General features: G+C 45.0%; 1 long non-coding RNA gene across 1 annotated transcript; it reads right to left on the bottom strand.

Moving 5' to 3' along the window:
• Positions 1–9,056: 9,056 nt before the first annotated feature.
• LOC116828522 (uncharacterized) lies at positions 9,057–22,793 on the bottom strand. The gene is made up of 4 exons (XR_012654915.1): positions 22,502–22,793; positions 19,048–19,174; positions 14,314–14,858; positions 9,057–9,992 (listed from the first exon to the last, which is right to left on the bottom strand). It is a non-coding gene; the product is annotated as an uncharacterized LOC116828522 (long non-coding RNA).
• Positions 22,794–25,584: the final 2,791 nt, after the last annotated feature.

The raw sequence follows: 25,584 nt of genomic DNA, 5'->3' as shown, positions 1-25,584 counted from the left end.
GGGGGCACAGAAGGAGCCCAGAGCTGGGAGGTGCAAGGGGAGGGGACAGGTGGGGCGTATGGGGGAGGAGACAGGTGCGGTTGCAGAGGGAGGGATACAGGGGAAGGAAGAGTTGAGGTTGCAGGGGGTGGAGGTACAAGGGGAGAGGATGTGGGGGTTGGGGATAAAGGGCAGAGGGTATGGGGGAGATGGTACAGGGCAGAGTTGAAAAGAGGTGGGGATGCAGGGGGATGGGGAGTAGAGATAAAGGTACAGGGGAAGGGGGGGTAGAGAAGATAGAGAGGTTGTGGAGGAGGAATAAGCAGGAGAGGAATGAGGAAGGGGCTAATGGAAGTATAAGGAGGCAATGGCAAATCAAGGAGGAGAGAGGAGTGGAGGGCGAGGGAAATGAGGAAGGAGAAAGAAATCCTGGTCTGGTTCCTACAAGGAGGAGCAGGGGAATGGGTTGGGCTGGGACAGTCAGGACAGGAGTGCCCTAAAGTTCTCTACTAAAATTTTTCCTCCGTACTGGAAGCAGAGATGAGGCACTTTCCCTGCCTCTGATGGAGGCCATGGCTTTCCTCTCGCCCACCCCGGCACTTCCCGGAATGCTAAACCCTACCTGACAGAGATTATTTTATTCCTTTATTTATCGGCAAAGAGCAAATCCGAATTCTTTGCCTATGGACTGGACCAGGTTGTACCAAAGGATGCAAATTTCCAGGTAACCTTACTTGAGGGACAGAAATGAGGAGACACCAACCCCTCCGAACTCCCCCCAACCTTCATATTGCATATGCTGACCCCTGTGTTATCATCAGTGCAGCCTGTGTATTTTTTCAGGAGCAAAGGCTAAACATTCCAGCACCATGCATCTTCGGAGAAATTTGTTTGCCCAGCAGCACTCCGTCCTTCTTCCACTAAGGAGGAAAAAGCTAAAAAGTTGCTGGTTTAGGGCAACCAAAACTATTCATGAATTCAGGTCAGATTTGGCAAATAATTCCAGATGATAAATAAGTGGGGTAGAAAATGAAATGTTGTGGCATTTTATTTCAAAGTAACATTTTGTTTTGAAATGTAGCTAGATTTCTTTTTAAAGAAAAAATTTAAAAGGTTTAAAAACACCAGAAAATGTAACTAAACAAAACCAACAACCAACCAAAAAATAGTTTGGGTCAAACACAATGTTTTGTTCAACCCAAAGCAAATAATTTTTCTGGTTGGTTGGCTGAAAAACACAAACATTTCAATTTTAGTATGACCCCAAAATATTTTTTTTGTTTACATTTTTCAGTTCAGCCAGCAGCGCCCTCCTCCAAAAAAAAATAAATAAAAAACCTATTCACTCAGCTCTAATTGTAACTCGAATTCACATTCACAATTATTCATTTAGGACCTGCACCATCTCCTGTTAAAATTAATGGTTGTTGGCTCGAGCCTTGAGAAAAATATAATGAAATATCGCTCCTCTGAATGCAGACATTAAGAGCAAAGTCTATTTTGTGTAAACCACATAGCAACAAATTTTCTTTTTTAGAGATGTGAATCACAGAATGATAACTTATGAGTTTCTCTGATTCATGATGGTGTGGGGAATGAACCTGTGCTCATGAAATCAAGAGAAAAACCATAAACCGATGTGTATGGGCCAGATGGCTTTTCTAATTTGAAAATAGATTAATAGATTCTCAGGTCAGAAGGCACCATTTTGATCATAGAATCATTGAAATGTAGGACTTGAAGTGAGTCCAGTCCCCAGCACTGAGGCAGGACTTAAGTATTATCTAGACCAGTGGTTCTCAATCAGGGGTACATATACCCCTGAGGGTACGCAGAGGTCTTCCAGGGGGTACATCAACTCATCTAGATATTTGCCTAGTTTTACAACAGGCTACATCAAAAACACTAGCGAAGTCAGTACCAACTAAAATTTCTTACACACAATAACTTGTTTATATTGCTCTATATACTATACACTGAAATGTATGTACAATATTTATATTCCAATTGATTTATTTTATAATGATATGGTAAAGGTGAGAAAGGAAGCAATTTTTCAGGGATAGTGCGCTGTGACACTTCTGTATTTGTATGTCTGGTTTTGTAAGCAAGTAGTTTTTTAAGTGAGGTGAAACTTGAGGTCCTCAAGACAAATCAGACTCCTGAAAGGGGGACAGTCATCTGGAAAAGTTGAGAACTACTCATCTAGACCATCCCTGACAGTTGTTTCTCTAACCTGTTCTTTAAAAAACCTCCAGTGAGAGAGATTCCACACCCTCCCTAGGCAATTTGTTCCAAGTGCTTAACTACCCTGACAGGAAGTTTTTCCTAATGTTTAACCTAAATCTCCTGTGCTGCAATTTAAGCCCATTCCTTCTTCTCCTGTCCTCAGTGGATAAAGAACAATTTATCACTCTCCCTTTTATAACAAACTTTTACTTGCTTGAAGACTTTTATCATGTCCCCTTCAGTCTTCTCATCCCCAGACTAAACAAACCCAATTTTTTCAGTCTTTCCATGTAGGTCATGTCTTCTAGCCATTTAATCATCATTTTTGTTGCTCTCAGCTGGACTTTCTCCAGTGTGTCCACAGTTTTCCCGAAGGGTGGTGCCCAGAATTGGACGCAGTACTCCAGTTGAGACTGTTTCAGTGCTGAGTATGGAGAAAGAATAACATCTCATGTCTTGCTTACAACACTCCTGCTAATACATCCCAGAATGATGTTTGCTTTTTTTGCAACAGTTACACTGTTGACTGTCATTTAATTTTTGATCCACTGTAACCCCAGATGCTTTTCTGTCCTCCTGCTTCCTATATATTTAACAGTGACACTTTGAGTTAATTTCCCAGACCTGAAGAAGAACTCTGTGTAAGCTCAAAAGCATGTCTCTCTCATCAACAGAAGTTGATCCAATAAAAGAGATTAATGCATCCACCTTGTCTCGCTGTACTCCTTCCTCAGCAGACATTTCCCATTTTGTTTTTGTACAAATGATTATTCCTTCCTAAATATACTACTTTGCATTTGTCCTGACTGAATTGCCTCTCGTTTATTTTAGACCATCTTTCCAGTTTGTCAAAATCATTTTGAATTCTAATCCTGTCCTCCAAAGTGCTTGCAACCCCTCCCACAGGGCCGGCTTTAGGCCAATTCCACCAATTCCCCCGAATCAGGCCCCGTGCCTAAGAGGGCCCCGTGCCCAATGGCAGGGCTGCCAGGGGGGGCAAGTGGCCGAGAATCCCTTCCCTTTCTAGGGGCTCCTTTTTAATTTTTACTCACCCGGCGGCGCTCCGGGTCTACGGCAGCACTTCGGCAGTGGGTCCTTCAGTCACTCGAAGTCTTCAGTAGCACTTCAGCAGCAGGTCCTTCAGTGCCGTTGAAGACTTAGGGCGAGTGAAGGACCCGCCTACGAAAACTAGGAGCGCCGCCCGGTGAGTACAAGTCCCACGTGTTTTTTTAAGTGTATTTTTTTTTTCAGTCATCCCTGCTGCGACTCCATTGAAACTGTTCAAATTGGGCCTCGCACTTGCTAAAGCCAGTTCTGCCCTCCCAGCTTGGTATCATCCACAGACGTTATAAGTGTACTCTCTGTGCCATTAGCCAAATCATTTATGAAGGTATTGATTAGAACTGGACCCAGGACAGATCCCCGTGGGACCCAGCTTGATATGCCCTTCCAGCTTGTGAACCATTAAAACTATATGGTTTGCACTCCCCTTGTAGTAGGATCATTGTGGCCACATTTCCCTAGTTTGCTTAAGAGAAGGTCATGCAAGACAGTATCAAAAACTTTATTAAAGTTGAGGTATATCACATCTACTGCTTCTTCCTTATCCACAATGTCTGTTACTCTGTCAAAGAAAGATGTTATCCTGTCATCTAGTCTCACTTTGTGTATGTCACAGGCCATAGAATTTCTCTTCTTATTCAGGACAGAACTTTGGAGCTTTCAAAAATAACTTTTAAAAACATATGCCGAGAACAATGCTCCCATCTTCTATGGCTTTAGCTGTAATTCTTCTAATTGCAGTGATTATTTTTAGTTATTAAATAGATTAAAATGGGTATTTTCTGTTTATGTGCGAGTTTCATATTCATTTACTAAAAGTATAAGGAAACATTAATCTTCCCCGTGTCTTACTGGAAGCTGAAAATGGAAGTGTAACTTGTTAAATTAGTAATCAACAGTGTCATTACTGATTTCCTATAACTGGTGGATGACCAGATGGGATTACATTATAGGTGATGATAAACTGAATTGAAAGAATTCCTGGAACCAATCAAAGGTGTTTTTATCACAGCTAGGAGAGGATTTGTGGTTTCTCCAAGAAATATTTGTTCTGTACATGCTGTAAGAAAATATTTCATGAACCCATCATTAAGACCCATATCAATGGGATCTAGGAGCCCACTTCCCTTAGTACTTCTTTGAAAATGCCAGTCTAAAGAGAAAGAGAGAGAGAGTGTGTGTGTGTGTGTGTGTGTGTGTGTCTACCAGAAGGTCACACGCTTTGTTGCTTATATAGGGCAAGCTGGGCACTCAGCTGGGCCTTTCTGCAGCTAGCCCCCACCCCCAACTAGACCCTCACCCCCACTCTGACCAGACCCCCCAGCTGAACCCCAAGTACCCCCATTTCAAGGAGCTACCCTAGCCAGGCCTTGCATCCATAGGTGCCAACTTTCCCCGGCGCCTGTGAGTGCTCGCAGCCCCCACCCACCCCCGGCCCCACCCCAACTCCACACTTTCCCCAACCCTGCCCCACCCCTATTCCAACCCCTTCTGCAAAGTCCCTGCCCCAACTTCGCCCCCTCTCTGACCCTATTGGACCCTTCCCCAAATCCCCATCCCGGCCCCATCTCTTCCCCGAGCGTGCAGTGTTCCCCCTCCTCTCCCCTCCCTCCCAGCCGTGCAAAACAGCTGTTTCACGGTGCAAGCGCTGGGAGCTAGGGGGAAAAAGCAGGCACGTGGCACGCTCAGGGGAGGAGGTGGAGTGGAGGCGGTGGTGAGTTGGGCAGGGGAGCAGGGAGCTGCCGGTGGGTGCTGAGTACTCACCAGTTTTTCCCCATGGGAGTCGGCACCTATGCTTGCATCCCTGCCCTCAAGCTGGACCCCTTGTCCCTATATCAGCCAGGATCCTCGCCCCACTCCCCCCACTCCACACACACACACACACACACTGGCCAGTCCCTCTCACGGCCGTTTGCATTTCAAAAGCTGGATAATACACAGAGCTGGGCCTACATGAGCCATTAAGTTTGCAACTTTCTAGTAAGCTGCTACCTGTGATGTGTGTAGACAGCAGCAGAGAGAGCTTCCTCTGCCTTCCACACCATATGGGCCCTCTGTGGGCCTGATTTTTGTAGAAATCAGGCTTTTCTGGTTCTCTGATTTTTCACTCAAATCAGTAGGGTTCGGCCCTTGACATTTTGCAATTGAACTGATGCAATGTTCAAAAGTGATCGCGTTACACCCAGCCAGACAAAAGGAGAAATGACAGGAAGTTGAGCGTGAAGCACTGTTTGTGAACGAGTCATTAATGCTGATTTCTAAGATTTTAGCCAATGAGAATGCAGAGACGGTCAGTATCTGATTGTTACTGCCCGATTAGCACAAAACCTAGAGGGGAAATTTCAACGCTCAGTTATAGGCATAACGCTCATTTGCTTTAATGGAGTTACTACAGATTGATACCAGTGTCACTAACAGAGAACAGACTTTGACCCATTTTGGGTCACCATATCTGTATAATGAGTCTCAATTGCCCTGGTTCAAAGAATCATGGAATGTATTTATCTATTTTTCCCCCTCAGAAACCAAAATAAAACCATACACCAGTGTTCAATATGAGTAATGTACACCAGCTGTTGGGAAGTTACATTACCATTTAGTCTTCGGCCTCTGAATGCACCAAGGATGTTTGTGTCATGTAAGGCCTATCATGTGTTATCCCTAAATTAACAAACTTCCAGCTGATATCAGGAATAGGTCTGAGACAGTGCAGTAAGCAGGCATCATGTCTATATAGATGGACAGCAACTGTAGCAACCCGAAGGATTCATATTCTAAGGCCATTGTGATCATCTCTGGCCTGACTTCCTCCTGTATAACACAGGCCATAGATCATCCCAAAAAGAATTCCTAGAGCATGTATATAGAGGATGTAATTCAGCCTACCGATTTCTATGAAAGCAGGAAAAAAATGTTACTCTCTCTAACAGTTTGATCCTGCACTAGTCAAATCAATGGGTTTTTCTCCATGGACTTGAATGGGAGTCTAGGATCAAGCCCTCAGAGAAGACATTTAACTCAGTTGGACTCTTAACAGATGCGGATTATAAAAAACAAAAAAAATTCCCCCAACCCTGCAGGAGTCTAGTCCCAGAGGGAGCTCTGAGAAGCTCCTTATTCTCCTTCTGTCTGCATTCTGCCACCATTGCAGGCTTGGCAACCATCTTTTGGTTGAGGGGAACACAATTAAATAAGTTTGATGGCCTTGGTCCATAGGGCCTGATTCAGCCAAGACCTTAACCACGTGCTTTGCTGAACAGTGTTGGGATCAGGGCCATATTCAGCAAGAGATCCTTGTTCATGTCACAAAAAACACACCAGATGTTTGAGACCTGACTGCAGGAGTGGACTGGTGCGGGCCCAGGATGTTTGAGGTGCCGAAAACATCCTAATCTGTCTAATAAATAGTTATGTCTGAGCCAAGTGACCAGTGACCATTTCAAGGCACATCTTGTGAACCAACAAGAACATAAACTGGGCTGATCAAAAATTTTCCTTTGACATTTTTTTACCAACAGAAAAATGGGGGTTTTGAGCAAACGAAAAAATGTTGAATAAAGTGTCCCCGTTCCTTGAAACATTTTGACTTTTTGTTGGAAAGCTGAGAAAACAAACATTTTCAGCCAGAAAAAAATCCCAACTCTTTTGAGACTTTTTCAGCTGAAATTTTTTCGTTTCTCATCAGAGAAGTGGCAAAAAATGAAAAACAAATTAAGTTTCACTTTACTGAGGAAAAGTTGAAATATTCCACTGCAAATTTCAATGACTTTTTTTGATTGATATTTTCTGTAGGGGGAAAAAACGGCATTTTCTGGCCAGCTCTAATATAAATTATATGCTATGGTAGGATTACCAGATAACACCTGTGAAAAAACGGGACGAGAGTGGTGGATAATAAGCACCTATATAAGAAAAAGTCACAGAAAACAGGACTGTCTCTTTAAAAACGGGATAGCTGGTTACCCTATGCTACGGGAAAGCTGAGAATCTCACCTTCCCACTAAGACCAAGACCTGAGAAATGCATCCACAACAACATTCCCAGCTGGTCAGACGATTGCCAGGGAGCGCACATGCTTGTTTCTGTAATAGCCCATGTAGGCAACAGGATCCATAATAAATTCAGTAGTAAAAATAAAACCTTCTGGGAGCTCTTGCACATCCTATGCAGCGTCTCCACTTGCGAACATCAGCCAACACATGCTTATTCAGAAGTGACATCGCATCCATTTCGGTGAGCTCAACCCAGCCCACTAGACTGAGATGCCACCTACTCCCTCTGCAGTTAAGACAAACATGCTGAGTTTAAGGTTATTTAAGGAGGAAAGGAATCGTCATGCCAATGAAAAGCACTAGATTAAAAAAAAAGTTTTTATGTCAGTGTGGACCATCTGTCTAGTTGGGGTGACTAACAGCTCCTTATAACATGACATTTTAAAATGTAACAAAGTATGATCAAAAAGTAAAACTAGTTTTTATGGCACTTGGGGGCCAGGGGAATGGGGGTTAGGCTGTGACTCAGTTAGGCAGGTGAGCATATGACTAACTATAAACTTATGAGTAATGCTGTTGAAGTCAATGGAGCTATTCACGTGCTTAAAGTTAGGCACATGCTTAAGTAGCTTGCTGGATCAGAGACCCAGAAAGGAGAGAAATGTGCTGTTTGTGTCCAAAGATTCACTCAGAGCAACTACCCATGTGATGCCACCCCCACACCAATGCAATGCAGCCCCACACAGACACACACACTGGTATTGACTCATACACAACACAAATGCTCCAAGCACTTCTCACCATTATAGTATCACAGACTATTACTTTATGTAAAAGAGACTGTCGATCAGCAATATACCAAAGACATGTTTAGTTCCTGAGAAAATTCATCTGTGCTTTATTTATTTTTTTAATAAAATTTGCTACACTGGCTTTCAAAGCAGAAAAGATCTGGCCTTTTTCTTCTGGCAAACTCTCAGCATCCCAATGCCAGCTAGAACTTCATACCGACCAAATTTATGGCCATTCTCCCTACGCTGGCTTTCTGATACACTGCTTCCAGTAACTCAGCACTGGGTGAATATTCTCTGGACCACAAAGGAGAATAATTAAAAGCTGTCCTCTCATTATTATCTGGAGTAGCCTAGCTGCAGAGTGAGAGAGAGAGAGAGTGTGTGTGTGTGTGTGTGTGTGTGTGTGTGTCGGGGGCAGAGGGAGATTGAAGCCATTTCTTCTGGATGTGGTTATGAACAGGAAGAGGAAAAATTATAAACCTTTTGTCTGAACGCTTATGAGTGAACACCTGAGGCTTAGCAGCGTCCTCAAAACTGGAATATTCATTGGCTTTCAGCAAAATAATCGGTCTGATTCACTGCTGTGAAACAATAGTAACTCCACCCAAGTCAGAAGCGTCGCACCTTTATCAAGGCACGATGTTGTGATGTATGTTAAGCTGTCGGTCTCTGCGTGGAAAAAGCTCCTGTGATCAATGACTCATACCCAAAAAATACCCGAAACTGTCATTAATCTCCCCAAAGAAAAGTCTGGGTATTTTGATAAATAACTTGGCATTTGCATAAGTCACAGTGGCACTAAGGTCATCTATCACCGTATACACCCGCTTTCATCCAGAATCAATGCTGCATTCACATTTGGTGCCAGATGTCAGAGCCTTAATGGCACATCAGAGCAGGAGGAAAGGTGAGATGCTTTATGTCCAATGAATATCTAATTTAATTAGCGCCCTTTATATTGGTGACTTAGAAGTCCAGCTCTGTATAAGTTCTTCCTTCCTTTTTCTTTTTTTTTTCTTTTTCTTTTTTTTTTTTAAGTTACAAGGGTGATTAAGAGGCTGGTTGCCACCAACGCTTGACAGAACATGGTTTAGGAGAATTAACAAGCTTGGACATTCCTTTATTGGGGAAGTTACATTTCTGGGAGGAGAAGAAGATATTATTTTCTCTTTGTCAGCACAAACATCTGAGCCACAACTGCCTGAGCTAAAAGATCCAGCTCAAAGCCAACAGAGCTTGACAATCTATTTTTCGCGTGATTCACTTCCGCTGCCGCCCAAAAAATGCAGATTTGGGCTGATTGAAACAATTCACAAATTTGGGTCAATATTAGTGAATATCAAATTGGGTCAAATATCAAAAATATCAAAAAAATCAGAAATGTTGAAATGGTTCATTTTTTTTGTCATTGCCAAAATGAAACATTTCATCTGAGAATTTCACTTCCTTTTCTCAAATTGCTATTTGAAAAAGATTAAAAAGATAAAAACTCAGAAATGAAATAAAATGTTTCGTTCAATTCAAATCAAATTGTTTTTTTACTTTTTGAGCTTTGCTGGAAAAATTGAACCATTTTCATTTCAGGTCAACCCAAACCAAAGTTTTTTTTTCACAATGCTTCAGTTCAGCCACTGAGTCAAGAATACACTTATTCCAACAGCTCTACAGGAGGCTCATAAACCCTCATGTTGTCCAGCCACTAAAGGGGGGTGGAAAGTCATCCTCTGTAAGCTGGGTTACAAGTACATGATGATACCAACACTATTCAGTATGAGCTATGAATTGCTTTTAACAGTCTCCTTGCGCTGCTTCCCGAGCTGGGGAAATGACTTGGCAAAAGTCACAGGTCTGTGTATGCAGAGTACCCTTGGAGTTCAAAATCCCCGCTGTGACCAAGTGGACTGTCTTCTACCACCCATCCTGGAGTCCAGGAAGTCTAGAAAATTATTAAAGGGAAAGAGTGATGACTGGGTTAACCAAGATAGGGGTATTATTTGCGTTTGGCTTTTAACTATGTTTATTTCCATGGGTCTTTAATTCCCATGATCAATCTTGGCTTCTTGTTTAAAAATAGGCACTGCTTTCACAAAACTCTGCTTGACCAGTGGCTGCCTCTGCTGCAGATATAAAAAGAGATCACACTGGTCCCGGGGAATTCCCCTATGCATGACCACCCTAGAGCTAACCTCTATGCCCCTGTGCTTCTCCAATTGTTCCACAGTGTATGCTGGGAGCCAAGGCAGGAGGAGGGGTGGCTGTAGTGCTTAGCAATACAGCTGTCATTAAGACAGAGCAGCCCGAGGACTGCTCTAACTTACCCCCTGGTCATGTCAACCCTTGAGCAGCCAGAATGCAGAAGGTGCAAGTGTGGTTTAAAGCCAGCTTTTGCTCCTGCCCCTCCTCTAAGGTTGCACCTCCTGAGAGACCCAGTGCAGAATCTATCCAGCTATGTCTCAGGCTATAGTGTCAGATATGTCCTTGTCAGCAGCTCCTCTGTTTCGCATTTTAATTCCTTCAGAAACCCTTCGACAATCGCCTCCCATCCTCGTTATTTATGGCACTTGAGTGTCTCGAGTTGCCCATCACTTCCTCCTTGGAGACTCCAATCTCTGCAAAGCCACAGTGTGATAAATGGGCTTTTGTACAAGGTCAATTGGAAAGCTCTGTAATTTCCTTTTTGCTGCTTTATTATTAAGTGTTGATAAGGCACATTTGGATTTTAAAAGACGTCCATTTTTTTCCTTCTTAAAAAAAACCCCACAACCCTCAATTCAGTGCTGACTATCCTTAGAGGTTACTATTAATAGTGTAATTATAATGAGAGCCTCGTTTTTGGAAAAGTGACAGGAAATTATGCAAAAACATGCTTGCATTACAATGAACTGTCTGTCCCCCCTAGCCTCCCAACAACAACCTGTACACTCCTGGACCAGGGTTCTATCGCACTAGGGCTATAACTGGACAAACACAGAACGAGGCGACGGTCCCTGCCCGCAGTGAGTTTACAACCTGACAAGAGACGTACTGACAGAAGGAGGAGCAGAAGGAAGCAATCAGATAATATTGGGCAGCATGACAGGCAGCATCTCCGGAAACCAGTGGCCTTTCAGTGTCGCAGCAAAGACGAGTTCTTGAAGGAGGGGCTTAAAGGAGGCTGATGAGGTAAGGTCTTATTTTTTTTAACTCTGGACTTGAAGGGTGCCTTGCACAATGGAGCTGTGACAGCACGTGAATAGCCTAAGGTGGACTCCTCGAGCTGTGCACCTCTGCCAGCGTTCCCACATGGGCCAAGGAAAGGCGATAACCGGTTAAGGACTGGATGGTTAAACACCTGTCAGAATGATTTAGCTTGTCAGCGGGGGACAGTTAGAAAGAGAGACGGAGGGGAGGAATGGCTGGCCCAGAGAGGCCTAGGAGAGATCTTGCCTCACATCAGGGAAGAAGGTAAAAAACCTTCTGTTGTGAGAGACAGGCACTTGTATGGCACGTTGTAAAACAAGCATGTGGTGCTGGACCTACGCAGGAGTGTGCGAGGTCTGTTTGCATGTGGTCTCTGGAGTTCCCTTACTCCAGAGCCCAGATTCTTGACTGGGGTCTCTAAATCCTACTGTTATACAAAATTAATTACGCGATAATGGCTGAGGTATTCAAAGGGCCTTCAGGAAGATGGATGTCTAACTCCCCTTGGCACCGTGGGTGCAATTTACCCATGCATCATGCTGGATTCTCCATCACTGACCATTTTTAAGTCAAGACTGGATATTTTTTCTAAAAGATCTGCTCTGGGAAATATTAAGGGGAAGTTCTCTTGCCTGCATGATCCAGGAAGTCAGACTAGATGATCACAATGGTCCCTTCTGGCCTTGGAATCTATGAAAGGGGAAATGTCGCTTCCAACTTATTAGGGGTCTGTAACAGGGCTGCCCCTTTGAGGGCCCAGGGGGACTGGGGAGCAGCCAGCCCTGTTCTTGAGAAGAACCCAGAAAGCATGTGCTGGGAATCATCCAACCCAGCTGACAGCATCAAGGGACTGGTTCTGATGAGTCCCAGCTCGGGGATATAAACGAGGGTCCCTGCTCTGTGAGGGAGCCTGAGACTAGGAGAAGACTGGGAGTCATATTCTCTTGGGGCTCTAGCAGAGAACTGCGAGAGGGCAAGCTGATCCTGCAGACTACCCTAGCCTGGGAAATATATAGGGCATTAAGTTGCTGAAGCCCAGTTGAGAACAGGACTAAGACTACAGCCGCAGAGTCCGTGTAGACGCTCAAAAAAGCGATGGGAAGGATTCTCCGGTCACTGCAGTTAATCCACCCATCATAAGCAGCGGTAGCTAGAATTCTTCCCTCAACCTAACACTCTCTACACCAGAAGTTAAGTTGTCTTAACTGTGTCACTCAGGAGTGTGGATTTTTCACACCCCTGAGGGACGTAGTTGGGTCAACCGAGCTTTTTTGGTGTCAACCTGGCTTAGTATTTTGTGGTGGTCTGGTGTTCCACGTTTCTTTTAGAGTGTGCGTGTGCTGAAGGATAAACAGGGCCGTGAAGTAACTGGACTGCGGCAGAGTGTTTTCCCAGGCTGGTGATAGGGTGTCCCGGCCTTTGAAAAAGATTAGTGGGGATATTACATGCATTTGCAGTATGCCCAACACAGCAGTGGCCGAGCACTTACCCTAGACGGCCCAAATCATCTATTTTTCAAAAGGGTTTGGATGAAGTCCTTTGGAAGAGGCTGTGAGGGAAAATATCAATACGGGGTAAGCGGCAAAGCCTTGCCAATGAATTAAATATGGCTTAGTTATAAGCAATGTGGAGTTAGAGTGCAAGGTTGGTCCCTCTGACAGGGAGAAATGGATGGCAGGGTCCCTTGGGATTTGCCAGGGTTTGGACAATATTCTAGACTATTCAGAGAAGGAGGCAGACAGTAGCTGAGAGTGTCAATGGCCTACAGAAGGGCAATGAAGGTGATTAGACCCTCCAAGAGTACTTACAAATGGGCTGTCACCTAAAAAGGGCTTGGTAAATTTATGAGCAAATACAACGTTTATGACGATGCATTACAGCAAGGTTATCAGAGCTCATGCTCAGGGCATCAACTGGCTGCCCCGAGGCGCAGGGAAGAATTACTCTGCATGTGTACAACAGAGTTATACAACTAGCTAGGTATAGCATGTAGGGGGGGTAATTTGGGGGGGGATGAATCCAGCACTTCCCCCTTAGAAACATGATGCTAGAGCAGATGAGCTAATGGTCAGATCCTGTAGGGCAACGCTTCCCAAATCGTGGGTCACGACCCCAAATGAGGTTGTGCCATGAGCAGACGGTGTCATGGATCCCTAGCATGTGGAGGATACCGTTTTGCTCCGTGCATCCTTGCAACCAGTACTTGCTTTGTAATGAAAGAGGTGCTGGGACTCAAGCAATTTTTTTACATTCATAACTGATGCAGCAAGCTCAGAGATGCCGGGGCTATGAACCGCCAAGCCAAGAGGTCCCAGGGCTCAGCCCTGGCACAAAATAAGCCGTGCTCTATAGTGGGTCTCAGCACCCATCAGACAGAGCTGTTCAGTGGCACCGCCGCTGATCAGCTGTTTGGCAGCACCACCAACCAGCTGATCGGCGGCTCAGTCAGGGGATTGGGGGAGGGTGGAGAGCAGCAAGCGAGTGGAGCCTCGAGGAGGAGGTGGAGTAGGAGTGGGAGGAGGTGGAGCGAGGGCGGGGTCTCAGGGAAGGGGGCAGAGCAGGGGCAAAAAGAGGCAGAGCAAGTGTGGGGCCTTGGGGGAATGGGTGGAGTGGGGGCGGAGCCTCAGGGCAGGGGTCGGTGCCTATGGTCCAGGAAGGAAAAAAATTCATTAAAATTGGGTCATGCTGGCAAAAATTTTACGGAACCGCTGCTGTATGGCAAATCCTACAGTCTATCAGAGAAAGAGAATAGTCCCGTGATTAGGGGGCTAGCTTAGGACTTGACAGACCTGGGTTTCTGCCTTTGCTCTCCACAGACTTTGTGGCATGTCACTTAGCTTTTCTGTCTCCATCTGTGAAATGGGTCTAATAAATAATTCTTTCTTTCACCAGGCTGTGGTGGGGATAGCTAGGTTGGAAACTGTTAGGTGCTCAGATACTACAACAAACGGAGCAATGAAAGTACCTAAGCAGGGACTGTCTTTTTGTTCTGTGTTTGTGCAGCTCCTAGCGCAATGAGGTTTGGTCCAGGGCTATAGTAATACAAATAGATACTGTTATGTAACCATATACTGTACCTGTGTGGGTCCTCGTATTTCTATAGGAACGTTAATTTCTGCTGCTTGAAGGGAAGTACTTTCTGTCTGTAAATCTTGTGGTGCTTCATAAAGATCCAAGAAACTGGGAAAGGAGCCTACATCCTCCGGATTTAGGGTAGCAAGCTCTGGAAGTATGGGAGGGGCTGTGGATTTCTCTTTGTCCGCTTTCAAGGCAGGAAACGTCGTATAATTTTTCAACAGCGTGTCACAAGCCGCCTTCTTGCCCATGTGTGGTTTGTGGTGGTTCTGGCTGGAAAGTGCTATTGCGAAATCTGCCTTCCCCTTGGCACTGCTTAACAAGCTGGCATTTGCTGCATTCGGGGGGTACTTAATATCGAAACTAGAAACCATGTGTGCATCTCGTGGCTGGTCCCGAAGAACTGCGGAGTTTGGCCATGTAGGAACTGTTGGGTTGGAAAGGATAGAGCTGGGAACCTGTGGTAATTGCTGTTTGAAGATGAGTCGCTCTGATTGCGCTAATCCCCCGTCGTCTGTGCACTGGATTGGCATCGAAATTGGCATGTCTTTAAAAGAAAACAGTGGGGCCACTTATTCATGGGCCTGAAAGGAGGTTATTGCTTTTGTTTGCATCTCCCCCCCAGTGGTATCATTCTCCTTTAGCCCTATAACACAAACACTAGTGACTGGGCACTGGCTATACAGCAGACATGGCCAGGGCCGCCCGGGGGGCGGGGGAGCAAGTGGGGCAATTTGCCCCAGGCCCCAGGCCCCGCAGGGGCCTCCAAGAGAGTTTTTCGGGGCCTCTGGAGCAGGGTCCTTCACTTGCTCTGGGGCCCTGGAAAACTCTCGCGGGCACCGGGCCCCTGGGCCTTCTTCCGCTCCAGGTCTTTGGCGGCTACGGAATCTACCACCGAAGTGCCCCGAAGACCCGCGGCAGGGGGTCCTTCCGCCCCGAGACCCGCTGCCGAAGTGCCAGGTCTTCGATGGCAATTTGGCGGTGGGGAGCCTCCACCACTGAAGACCCCAGGTCCCCTGAATCCTCTGGGCAGCCCTGGACATGGCTACCCACTCATCTCAACAGGCTGCTCCTGAGCAGGAAGATAAAAGCAATTCCATCACCTTGCTGAATTATAGAACAATGGGAAGTGCTCTATACCAGGGCACGAATGCAAATAAGCCTGCCTGGTAGATAACATCACAGGTGAAAATAGCCTTGAATCTTAGTACATCCCTTCTTGCTTTGAATTCAGGAAAAATTACAAAACTCTACTAAGTGAATTTGGGTTTTTCTTTTCTTTGCATCTTGTGGAATGAATGACGTCAGTGATGTCACAGGTTGATGCATGCTGGGATTTCTCTAGCAAACCAGGAAGTGTCAGAGAGGGCAGCAAAGAATAATTTTAGATAGGTACGTTCTAGTCTATACTATCTAGGTTCTTATACCACACTCATCGCTGTAGTGATAACAACCTAGCCCTTTCATCAGCAGATCTCAAAGCCGTTTACAAACGAGGACAAAATCACTGGCCTCTCTGTGTCTCAGCTTGCCCAGCAGTAAAATGGGGGAAGTGGCTTGCCCACAACAAGCCAGCAAGCCAGTGAATAAAACCCACATCTACTGAGTCCCAGTCCCGTGTTCTGTGAGCTAAAACACACTGCTCTGAGTAGCTGAGCCCCTTTCAGTATTGCATTAAACAATCTGACTAGCTTCTCTCACAGGTGTGTTTTCTCGTCTTCTCCCCAGAGGGAGAAGTGTGTGCAGTGCAGTGACTTGTTCCAGATGTTTTTTTAATCTAATATATAGAGACACACGTTGCTATATGCTTATGTTACAAAAAGCATGGTCAATATTTATTTGGTGTATTATGGTAGCACCCAGGGGCCCTAGTCATGGGCCAGGAACCTAGTGCTGGACAAACACAGAACAAAAAGACAGATCCTGCCCCCCAAAGAGCTTACAACCTGGCTAGTGGGGCCATCCAGAAAGTATTTCTGATCTTCAATCAGCTCTCCTGGTAACTTTGCATCTTTAAAAAATATATAATCATAAGCTCTCCGGGAAAGAGACTTTCATGGCCAGGCAGTGCCTAACCAGCACCATGGTGCTCTGGCTCTGATTGAGCCCCTCTCTAATACCAATAACAATGGATCAAAGTTTGGTTACAAAACTGTTTGGAAAAACTGGATTTTTCATTGGGGAAGAAGGGAGGGGAGAAATTGCAAAAAGATGAATATTTGCACAGCTCCATTGCTAGTGTCCCTTGGTGAATATTTTGCTCCATAAATGAATCTCGTAGGGCGCATCTATGCTGGAGCTAGAGGTGTAATTTACAAACCTTGGGTAGACAGACCCACCCTGGCTCTGAGTCTACCAGTCATGGCGCAGCTGCAGCGACTCCAGGGGAAGGAGGGGCTACGCATCCCAAATACAGTCCTGCCTCAAATCATAGCTATGTACTTGGCTGGCTAGTCCATCTTGCCACTCGCGCGCTGAGACTACGCTGCTTTTTCTTTTTTTTTTTCGTGCACTAACTCACTCAGAGCGAGCGCAGGCATGTGTACCTAGGGTGACCATAAGAACATAAGAACAGCGTACTGGGTCAGACCAAAGGTCCATCTTGCCCAGTATCCTGTCCTCTGAATGGCAGGTGCCCCAAAGGGAATGAACAGACTGGTTATCATCAAGTGATCCATGCCCTGTCACCCAACCCCAACTTCTGGCAAACAGAGGCTAGGGACACCATTCCTGCCCATCCTTACTAATTCACATTGATGGACCTATCTTCCATGAATCTAGCTAGCTCCCTTTTGGACCCCGTTATAGTGTTGGCCTTCACAACACCCTCTGGCAAGGAGTTCCAGAGGTTGATAATGTGTTGCATGAAAAATAATTTATTGTGTTTGTTTTAAACCTGCAACCTATTAATTTCATTGGGTGGCCCCTTGTTCTTGTATTATGAGAAGGAGTAAATAACACTTCCTTATTTACTTTCTCTACACCACTCATGATTTTATAGACCTCTATCATATCTCCCTTTAGTCGCCTCTTTTCCAGGCTGAAAAGTCCCAGTCTTATTAATCTCTCCTCATACGGAAGCCGTTCTTTACCCCCTAATCATTTTTGTTGCCCTTTTCTGGACCTTTTCCAATTCCAATCTATCTTTTTTGAGATGGGGTGACCACATCTGCACGCACTATTCAAGATGTGGGCGCACCATGGATTTACATAGAGGCAATATGATATTTTCTGTCTTATTATCTATTCCTTTCTTAATGATTCCCAACATTCTGTTCACTTTTTTGACTGCCACTGCACATTGAGCGGATGTTTTCAGAGAACTATCCACAAGGACTCCAAGAGCTCTTTCTTGAGTGGTAACAGCTAATTAAGATCCCAACATTGTATATGTATAGTTAGGATTATGTTTTCCAATGTCCATTACTTTGCATTTATCTACTTAAATTTCATCTGTCATTTTGTTGCCCAGTCACTCAGTTTTGTGAGACCCTTTTGTAGCTCTTCACAGTCTGCCTGGGACTTAAGTGGTTTTGTATCATCTGCAAATTTTGCCACCTCACTGTTGACCCCTTTTCCCAGATTGTTTATGAATATGTTAAACAGGATTGGGCCAAGTACAGACCAAGGGAGACACCACTATTTACCTCCCTCCATTCTGAAAACTGACCATTTGTTCCTACCCTTTGATTCTTATCTTTTAACCAGTTACCAGTCCAGGAGAGGACCTTCCCTCTCATCCCAAGACTGCTTATTTTGCCATATTTTCCCAAAGGGAAAACGGGACACTGCATTGGGCTGGCCCAAGTTCCTCCTCTTCCTGCCACGTGCAGGGCCAACCCGAGGACTCCCTCTACCTTCACGTGCGGGGCCCGCAAAAGATCTCCTGCTGCTCTCCTGTGCAGGGCTGGCCCAGCCCAAGCTGCTCTCCCGAGCCCTCCCTCCCAGGCAAGGCTAGCGTTGCTGCTCCCCCACTCCCCACATGTTCCTCCGTGCCCCACTAGCAGTTGCACTCCACTTTTTGGCAAAACTCTGCATTTGTCTCATTTTCTCTTGCCAACTGATGATCTGTTGGCAAGACCAAATGGGACAAATGCCCAGTTTTGCCCAAAAAGTCAGGACAGCTAGGACAGGGCTTAAAAAAGGGACTGTCCCAGCCAAAATGAGACATATAGTCACCCTATGTGAACATAGAGTCCATAGAATCATAGAAGATTAGGGTTGGAAGAGACCTCAGGAGGTCATCTAGGCCAATCCCCTGTTCAAAGCAGGACCAACACCCACTTTGTCAAGCTGGGCCTTAAAAACCTCTAAGGATGGAGATTCCACCACTTCCCTAGGTAAGCCATTCCAGTGCTTCACCACTCTCCCAGTGAAATATTGTTTCCTGATATCCAACCTAGATCTCCCCCACTGCGACTTGAGACCACCACCAGCTCCAGAGTACGCATACTCTAAAAGACACTGCATCTGCCATGAGTCCTCTGAGGATTCCAAGCATGATTCTTACCTTGACTGTCTGGTTGGGATTCATCATCCTTATTACGAGGTATAAGATAGTTCCCATTTCCCATCCAACACAGCATAAGCAACTGCCACAACAAAGTGTGCCCCCTCGGACAAGCTATGTGCAGAATCCAATTATAAGGTATGTGAATTCATGTCTGATTGAGCTTTATACCTCCTTTAGGGCGCCAGAAATTGTAACCGGCACAAACCAAAGCAGTGTCCCTTACCAGTCATTGGTTCCTTCTTCACAATCAACTTCTGTAGCAGCTCAGCCTGCTTTGCACATAAATCCTGCAGTTGCGTGAATTCTTGGTAAAGCTGGAAAAACGCTTCTTCCATTTCTCCAGTGCCGGGCTAAGGGAAAACAAAAACTAGCATAAAATGATTAGCCCTGAGTGTTACTAAAGAAGAAACAGTAGCAAGGAGCCAGGCAGGCACTGTGATGCTGGAGGAGCTGTTGCAATTGATACGATTATTATTTATTTGAATTGCAACAGTGCCAACAGAGTTACACTGGACACTGTATAAACATATAATAAGAAGCAGTTTCTTCCCCTAGTGCATTTGCAATCTACCAGAAAAGGACAAAGAGTGGGAGGGGAAAGAAAGGGGAAGCGATTTGCTCAAAGTCACAAGGTCAGTGATTGGCAGCCGTGGGCCTAGAATGCAGGTCTTCTGATTTGTAGCCCAGCAGTCTAGCCACTAGGCCATGCTGCCTCTTGGGAATAAAAAGTGAGAAGTTTATAGTTACCCTTACATAAGACAAACATGGCAGGCCTGAGTTTCCTCATTGATTTGAAGAGGAAGCAGAATAAAGCCATAATTCAGATATGTTTAGGGCTGCTTCCTCTGTGGAGGGGGGAGGCTTGCTTTTGCATAGAATCATAGAAGATCAGGGTTGGAAGAGACTTCAGGAGGTCATCTGGTCCAACCCCCTGCTCAAAGCAGGACCAACCCCAACTAAATCATCCCAGCCAGGGTTTTGTCAAGCTGGGCCTTAAAAACCTCTAAGGAAGAAGATTCCTCCACCTCCCTATGTAACCCATTCCAGTGCTTCACCACGCCACATGGAAAAGTTCCTATATCCAACCTAGACGCACTGCAACTTGAACCATTGCTCCTTGTCTCAGCTGCACACCCTGAGACAGCTGATCGCCACCTCTTGGACCCCCCTCAGTAGTGAAGCTCTATCAATCCCCCCTACCTTCCTACTGCAGACTAAAAACTCGTTACCCACGCCACCGCGAAATCAGTGCCCCAGCCCCTAATCGGTTGCCGCGCCGCGGACTCCTCCAAATTGCACACATCCTCTGTAGTGGGGACAAACTGGACCGTTATCCACCCATGCGAGAAGGATAACACTCCCTCGATCTGCTGGCAATGTTCCTACTAATACAGTCCAATATGCCATTGACCTTTTTAGCAACGAGGGCACACTGCTGACTCATATCCAACTTCTCATCCACTGTAATCCCCAGGTCCATTTCTGCAGAACTGCTGCTTAGCCAGTCGGTCCCCAGCCTGTAGCGGGGCATGGGTTTCTTTCTTCCTAAATTCAGGACTTTGCACTTGTCCTCGTTCAACCTCATCAGATTTCGTTTGGCCCAATCCTCCAATTTCTCTAGGTCACTCTGGACCCTATCCCTACCCTCCAGCATATCTACCTCTCCACACAGCTTAGTGTCAACTGTGAACTTGCTGAGGTGCAATTCATCCCATCATCCAGGTCATTAATAAAAATGTTGAACAAGGGGATCTTTATTAATGATCTGGATGATGGGATGAATCCTGCTTTGAGCAGGGGGTTGTACTAGATAACCTTCTGAGGTCCCTTCCAACCTTGATATTCTATAAAAGCCAGTCCCAGGACCGACCCCTGGGGCACTCCTCTTGATACCGGCTGTCAGCTAGACATTACCCATGAAACATTACCATCAACCCATGGGAAGTCATGAATTTCATCCCACCTGTGATCACTAATGCCCTGCAGTAGCCAGGGAGACAGACATGAAAGGGGAAGATTACCAAAGGCATATGTGGGAACTAGGCCCATGATTTTTATTTCCAGCGGGAATTGGGCCATAAACTTCCCTTTGTGCCTTTTGAAAATCTCCTCCTAAAATACCGTGCAAGTGGAAAGCTAGTTCATGGCTCACAGGTTACTCCATAGAAAAATATCTTTGTATTATATTTAGCACATTCCTCCTTGCCTTACCTGCCATACTGTGGATTTGACTTTGCTGTTTGCACCAATTATTATGGGAGGAGAGGAAAGGAAATAAACCCAGTGCTCAGAGGAAATCTGAGCCACGTACAAAGTAAATTGTCGTTTGCAGGACTCGTGCATCTCTATTAGCATAACTATGCAAATGAGCTTCGCTTCTTGTCATAATTTCCAGTTTTTTTCTGCAGCTCAGCTCTGAAAGTTTAAACTCTAATTCCATAATTAGGGGCTCGGTTAATCCGTCTGATGATAGGGATGATTCCTTATGGGCTATTGCTGCAATCATTAGCAAACAAGGAGCAATACACACAGCACAAAGAGAACTTTTGACAAAACTGTAAAGTAAATTACAGTGCGGGATGTTTACATCTCTGTCACCCCATGAGCACGGCTTGGAAAAATATTTAGATCATATTTTCTGCTGTCTGGTTCCCAGTGATTCCTTTCACTTTTGCAGAACATGCCAAAGCTATTTTGGCCTCTTCATTAATTTTACAAGCCTAAGATGCACTAGCCAGCGCCTGATCTAATGTCCCGGGGAATCGACAGGAACCTTTCCATTGATTTCTTGTTATTTATGTGCACCCAGCAAGCCCGGTTATGGCCCAGGGTTGCATTATGCTGGGCATTGTATAATTCTAAATACATAACAAAATACTTCAGTAAACATTGCAGTGGACCATAGAAGCATAAGCCAATCTCAGATGTGCTATGCTACAAAGAAGTCACTGCAGAAATCTTGTGGGAAGCAAACACCAGGAATGTGGTACAGATCCTTAATACACATTTCATACAAAAGTTATAAATTAATATACCAGTGAATTATTAAAAAGTGCATGACTTGGGGGTTTAATTACATCAATTGCATTCAATAAATGCTTTAATAGTTTGTTGCTATTTAATTTCCAGCAATTACCATAGTGAAGATGAGATCGCTGTGGAGTTAGGAATTGTAATCTGATATGCAACCTGCCAGTTATTCACAGTTTAAGATCAAAGTAGTGATCCCAAAATGGCAAACCTTCCTGAACCTTGACCATCTGGCTGACTACTTCTGCTTTAACCTTTTACTCTGGTTCGGAAGACAAAGGAGCATGCTAGTATAACTTCTGAGATTTCAGTAGAATGGCATTGATACAATTGAGAGAAGCATATGACTCTGAATCTTCTGCCTATCCCTCAGTATATTAGCCGGGTGATACTCAGTTGCTTTAGATGTGAAGCAATCAGATATGCTGCTCATAACAATAAGTGGGACTGTGGTAACCCCCAGCTTTGCTGTCATGGCTAGTTAAAAGATGTAGGCCATATTGTTGTCGGCTGCAATAACCAGCAATGGCTGCCCAGTTCTCTCCTGGGCTTCCCTTAAACAGTCAAATCAAGCGAGTTACTCTAATCAAGCAGTCACCCTATACATCTGCTGCACACAAAGGGCTAAATTTCCAGTGAGAACTTACTCGTGCTGGGTCTCCTCCCTTCGTTTGTCTCTCTGCTGTTGCGTGGCATTTGGGTCTGTGAGTTTCAACTGAAAAAATTCATGGGGAGCACTCTGGGGGCAGGGAATTTCCCCTTCAATGTTAATAGTGAAACCTCAGAACAGCGACAGAACAGGAAATAGAGTAGCAGTGCAGACAGTCTGTGCAGCCTGCAGAGCAAGGCTTTCAAATTAGGTTCTGCAGGATGCTTTGTATCCCTGAAGGAAGGCATCAGAGGGGACTGGTATTAGAGTTAGTGTTGCCCAGGGGTTGGGTCACTGGATTAGCACAGCTCTTCTGAGCCCCCCTATGTCTGGCTCTTCCACTAACCTGCTGTGTGACCTCTGACAAGTTACTTCATCGTCTCTGTTTCCCCTCCCACGCTGTGTCTGTCTCATCTGTTTATTGGGTGAGGTCTTTAAGGGAGGGGCTGTCTTTTTACTTGACACTTGTGGGATGGCCACCCTCTTGGTCAACACAGCGGAGGCTGAACCTCCAAGCTAAAAAGCCTGAGCTGCTACGAAATGAGCTATAGAACTAAGTCTCTATATCTAGGGATTTGAATAACTCAGATCTTCTGTGGATTGGCACAGAGGGGGGAAAACCTGTAACATGCTCTCATCGGTGGGTTACATTTGCCTAGCATGGGGTAGCCGTGGTCTTGGCTGAGGCCTTGAGGTACTACTCCAATATGTGTAATAATATGATTTACTCTTTCATACAGAAAGACATTCCTCGTGGTCAGGTCATCCTAGTCCATTGACTCTTATTCAATTAGGGTGACCAGACAGCAAATGTGAAAAATCAGGACGGGGGTGAGGAGTATTAGGCACCTATAGAAGACAAAGACCCAAATGTCGGCACTGTCCCTATAAAATCAGGACATCTGGTCACCCTATATTCAATGCAGGATCCAGGCCAAAACTGTTTGCCTTGGTTTTTAAAACTCTCCTTGGACTTATCCCTTATGATTTCAAGAACCTTGTGTGTGGCTAGTTGGATTCTCACGCCCGCTGACGCAGCCTCTTTCTGCTCTTTCCCACCATCTCATCAGACCATTCCTGGCGTGTGGGTGCAAGGTTCAAATTCCTCAGCCCTTTTGTTGCAGAAATCAGAATTTCTTCCCACAATCTAAAACAGATGGCTTCTCCAATAGGTTAGTGTTTCCTAACACTGCATTTTTTGTGTATCATGTCCCAATGTAGCCGCATGCTTGCCACAGCTCCTTCTTGTGTTGCAAATATTAAAACTAACTTTTGACAACACTCGCCATTGCAAGTTCAAAAAAGTTCCATTCTTTTGATGGTGCCTTTTCAAAGTTTTGTCCCCAGCCACAAGCAGCTGTTCACCACCATTGATCTCCTGCCGTACTTCAGATGTCTTTTAGCTGGATAGCAATCCCAGCAGTACCAGATTTCTAGAAGCCACGGCTTGCTTGCAGTAATGGAAGCTATAGTAACTGCATCTCCCTGGGTCTGAGATTTGTGAAGCTACCACCATCTAGTGTTAAAAATAGGTCTTCATGAAAAAAACCATTGCATTCCAGTCAGGTTGAAATACTGGGGCTGAATCTTCAGATGCTGTAAATCAGTCCCATATAACATAGTTCCTCAGCATCGGTGAAGCCAGGCCACTTTACACCAGCTGAGGATTTGACTCTTGCTTTTAGCTGTAGATCAGAACAATCAGGATTGTATCAGGCACCCTATAAAATACACAAGATAAAACAATTCCTGCCCCCAAGAGTTTGTGTTAAAATTTAAGATAAAATGCAACAAGCTGGTGCAATAAGCATTCAGAGGGGATGAAGGAGGAAGGAAAGTAGTCACACAGTTGCAAGGGCTAGTAGGTTTCGACTCACAAAGTTTAAAGGTATAAATAAGAATTATTAATGTTCTCAGTTAACCCTGTGGTCAACTTGCCTAGCCACTGTAAACTGACAGCTGACTGTAATGTTGAAAACGGGCCTTGGGAAGGGATCTGAAGGAAGACAGGGGCTTCAAAGATTAGTTTGGGGAAGGCATTCTAAGAAGGCGTGGACATGCCAGAGAGAGAAGTGGAGAATTAGATTCTTGTCCTGCCCATGTTGCACCAGAGCACATAATATTGATCCACTACAACAGAAAACACACATTTTCTGTGAATACTTAAAATGCTTTTAGATAAATGGGAAACAAGAACCCGTGTCCATAGTGAACCAGTGCCCTTAAGCAGTGAAGGTCAAGGTGCTTTTTTATCTCCGCTGCAGTAAATATATATGGGCAATTAGAACACTGAAAGAGTTCAAATTCCTCCTAATTTCCATGCTAATTCTTCAGGCCAAATCCTGTGGTCCTAATTCAGGTCTTATCCCAGCAAAACTCTACCTGGAGTTGGACACTAGGGAGCAGATGGTCAACTCATATAAATTGATTTCAATGGCGCTGAGACAATTTCCATCCGCTCAGGCTCTGCACTTGGAGATGCGTTTTTCAAAAGCTCTCTCTGCGTTGGCTTAACTTGGCTCCCAGTAGAAGGCAAGTAACGATAAAACTGCCATTGATTCCAATGGCAGCAGCGTTAGGCTAGTGCTAAGTGCTTTTGAAAACCTGGTGGAAACATGGTCATTTGTCTGACTGAGGCTTGGTCTACACAGGGAACATATGTTGGTATAACTGTGTACGTCCATGTCCTAATACCAATTTGAACCCCAGTGTAGACATTTTCTGTAAAAGTCAGAGTAAAAAAATCTTCAACACTAACAATGATAAGCCTATATCAGGGGTCAGCAACCTTTCAGAAGTCGTGGGCCGAGTCTTCATTTATTCACTCTAATTTAAGGTTTCACATGCCAGTAATACATTTTAATGTTTTTTGAAGGTCTCTTTCTATAAGTCTATAATATATAACTAAACTATTGTTGTATGTAAAGTAAATAAGGCTTCTTAAACGTGTAAGAAGCTTTATTTAAAATTAAATTAATATGCAGAGCCCCCCGGAGTGGGGGCCAGGACATGGGCAGTGTGAGTGCCACTGAAAATCAGCTCGCGTGCCGTCTTCGGCACACGTGCCATAGGTTGCCTACC

This window comes from Chelonoidis abingdonii, chromosome 26, assembly GCF_003597395.2.
Source record: "Chelonoidis abingdonii isolate Lonesome George chromosome 26, CheloAbing_2.0, whole genome shotgun sequence".
NCBI classification, from domain to species: domain Eukaryota; kingdom Metazoa; phylum Chordata; order Testudines; family Testudinidae; genus Chelonoidis; species Chelonoidis abingdonii.
This window is presented reverse-complemented; position numbering and strand designations above follow the sequence as displayed.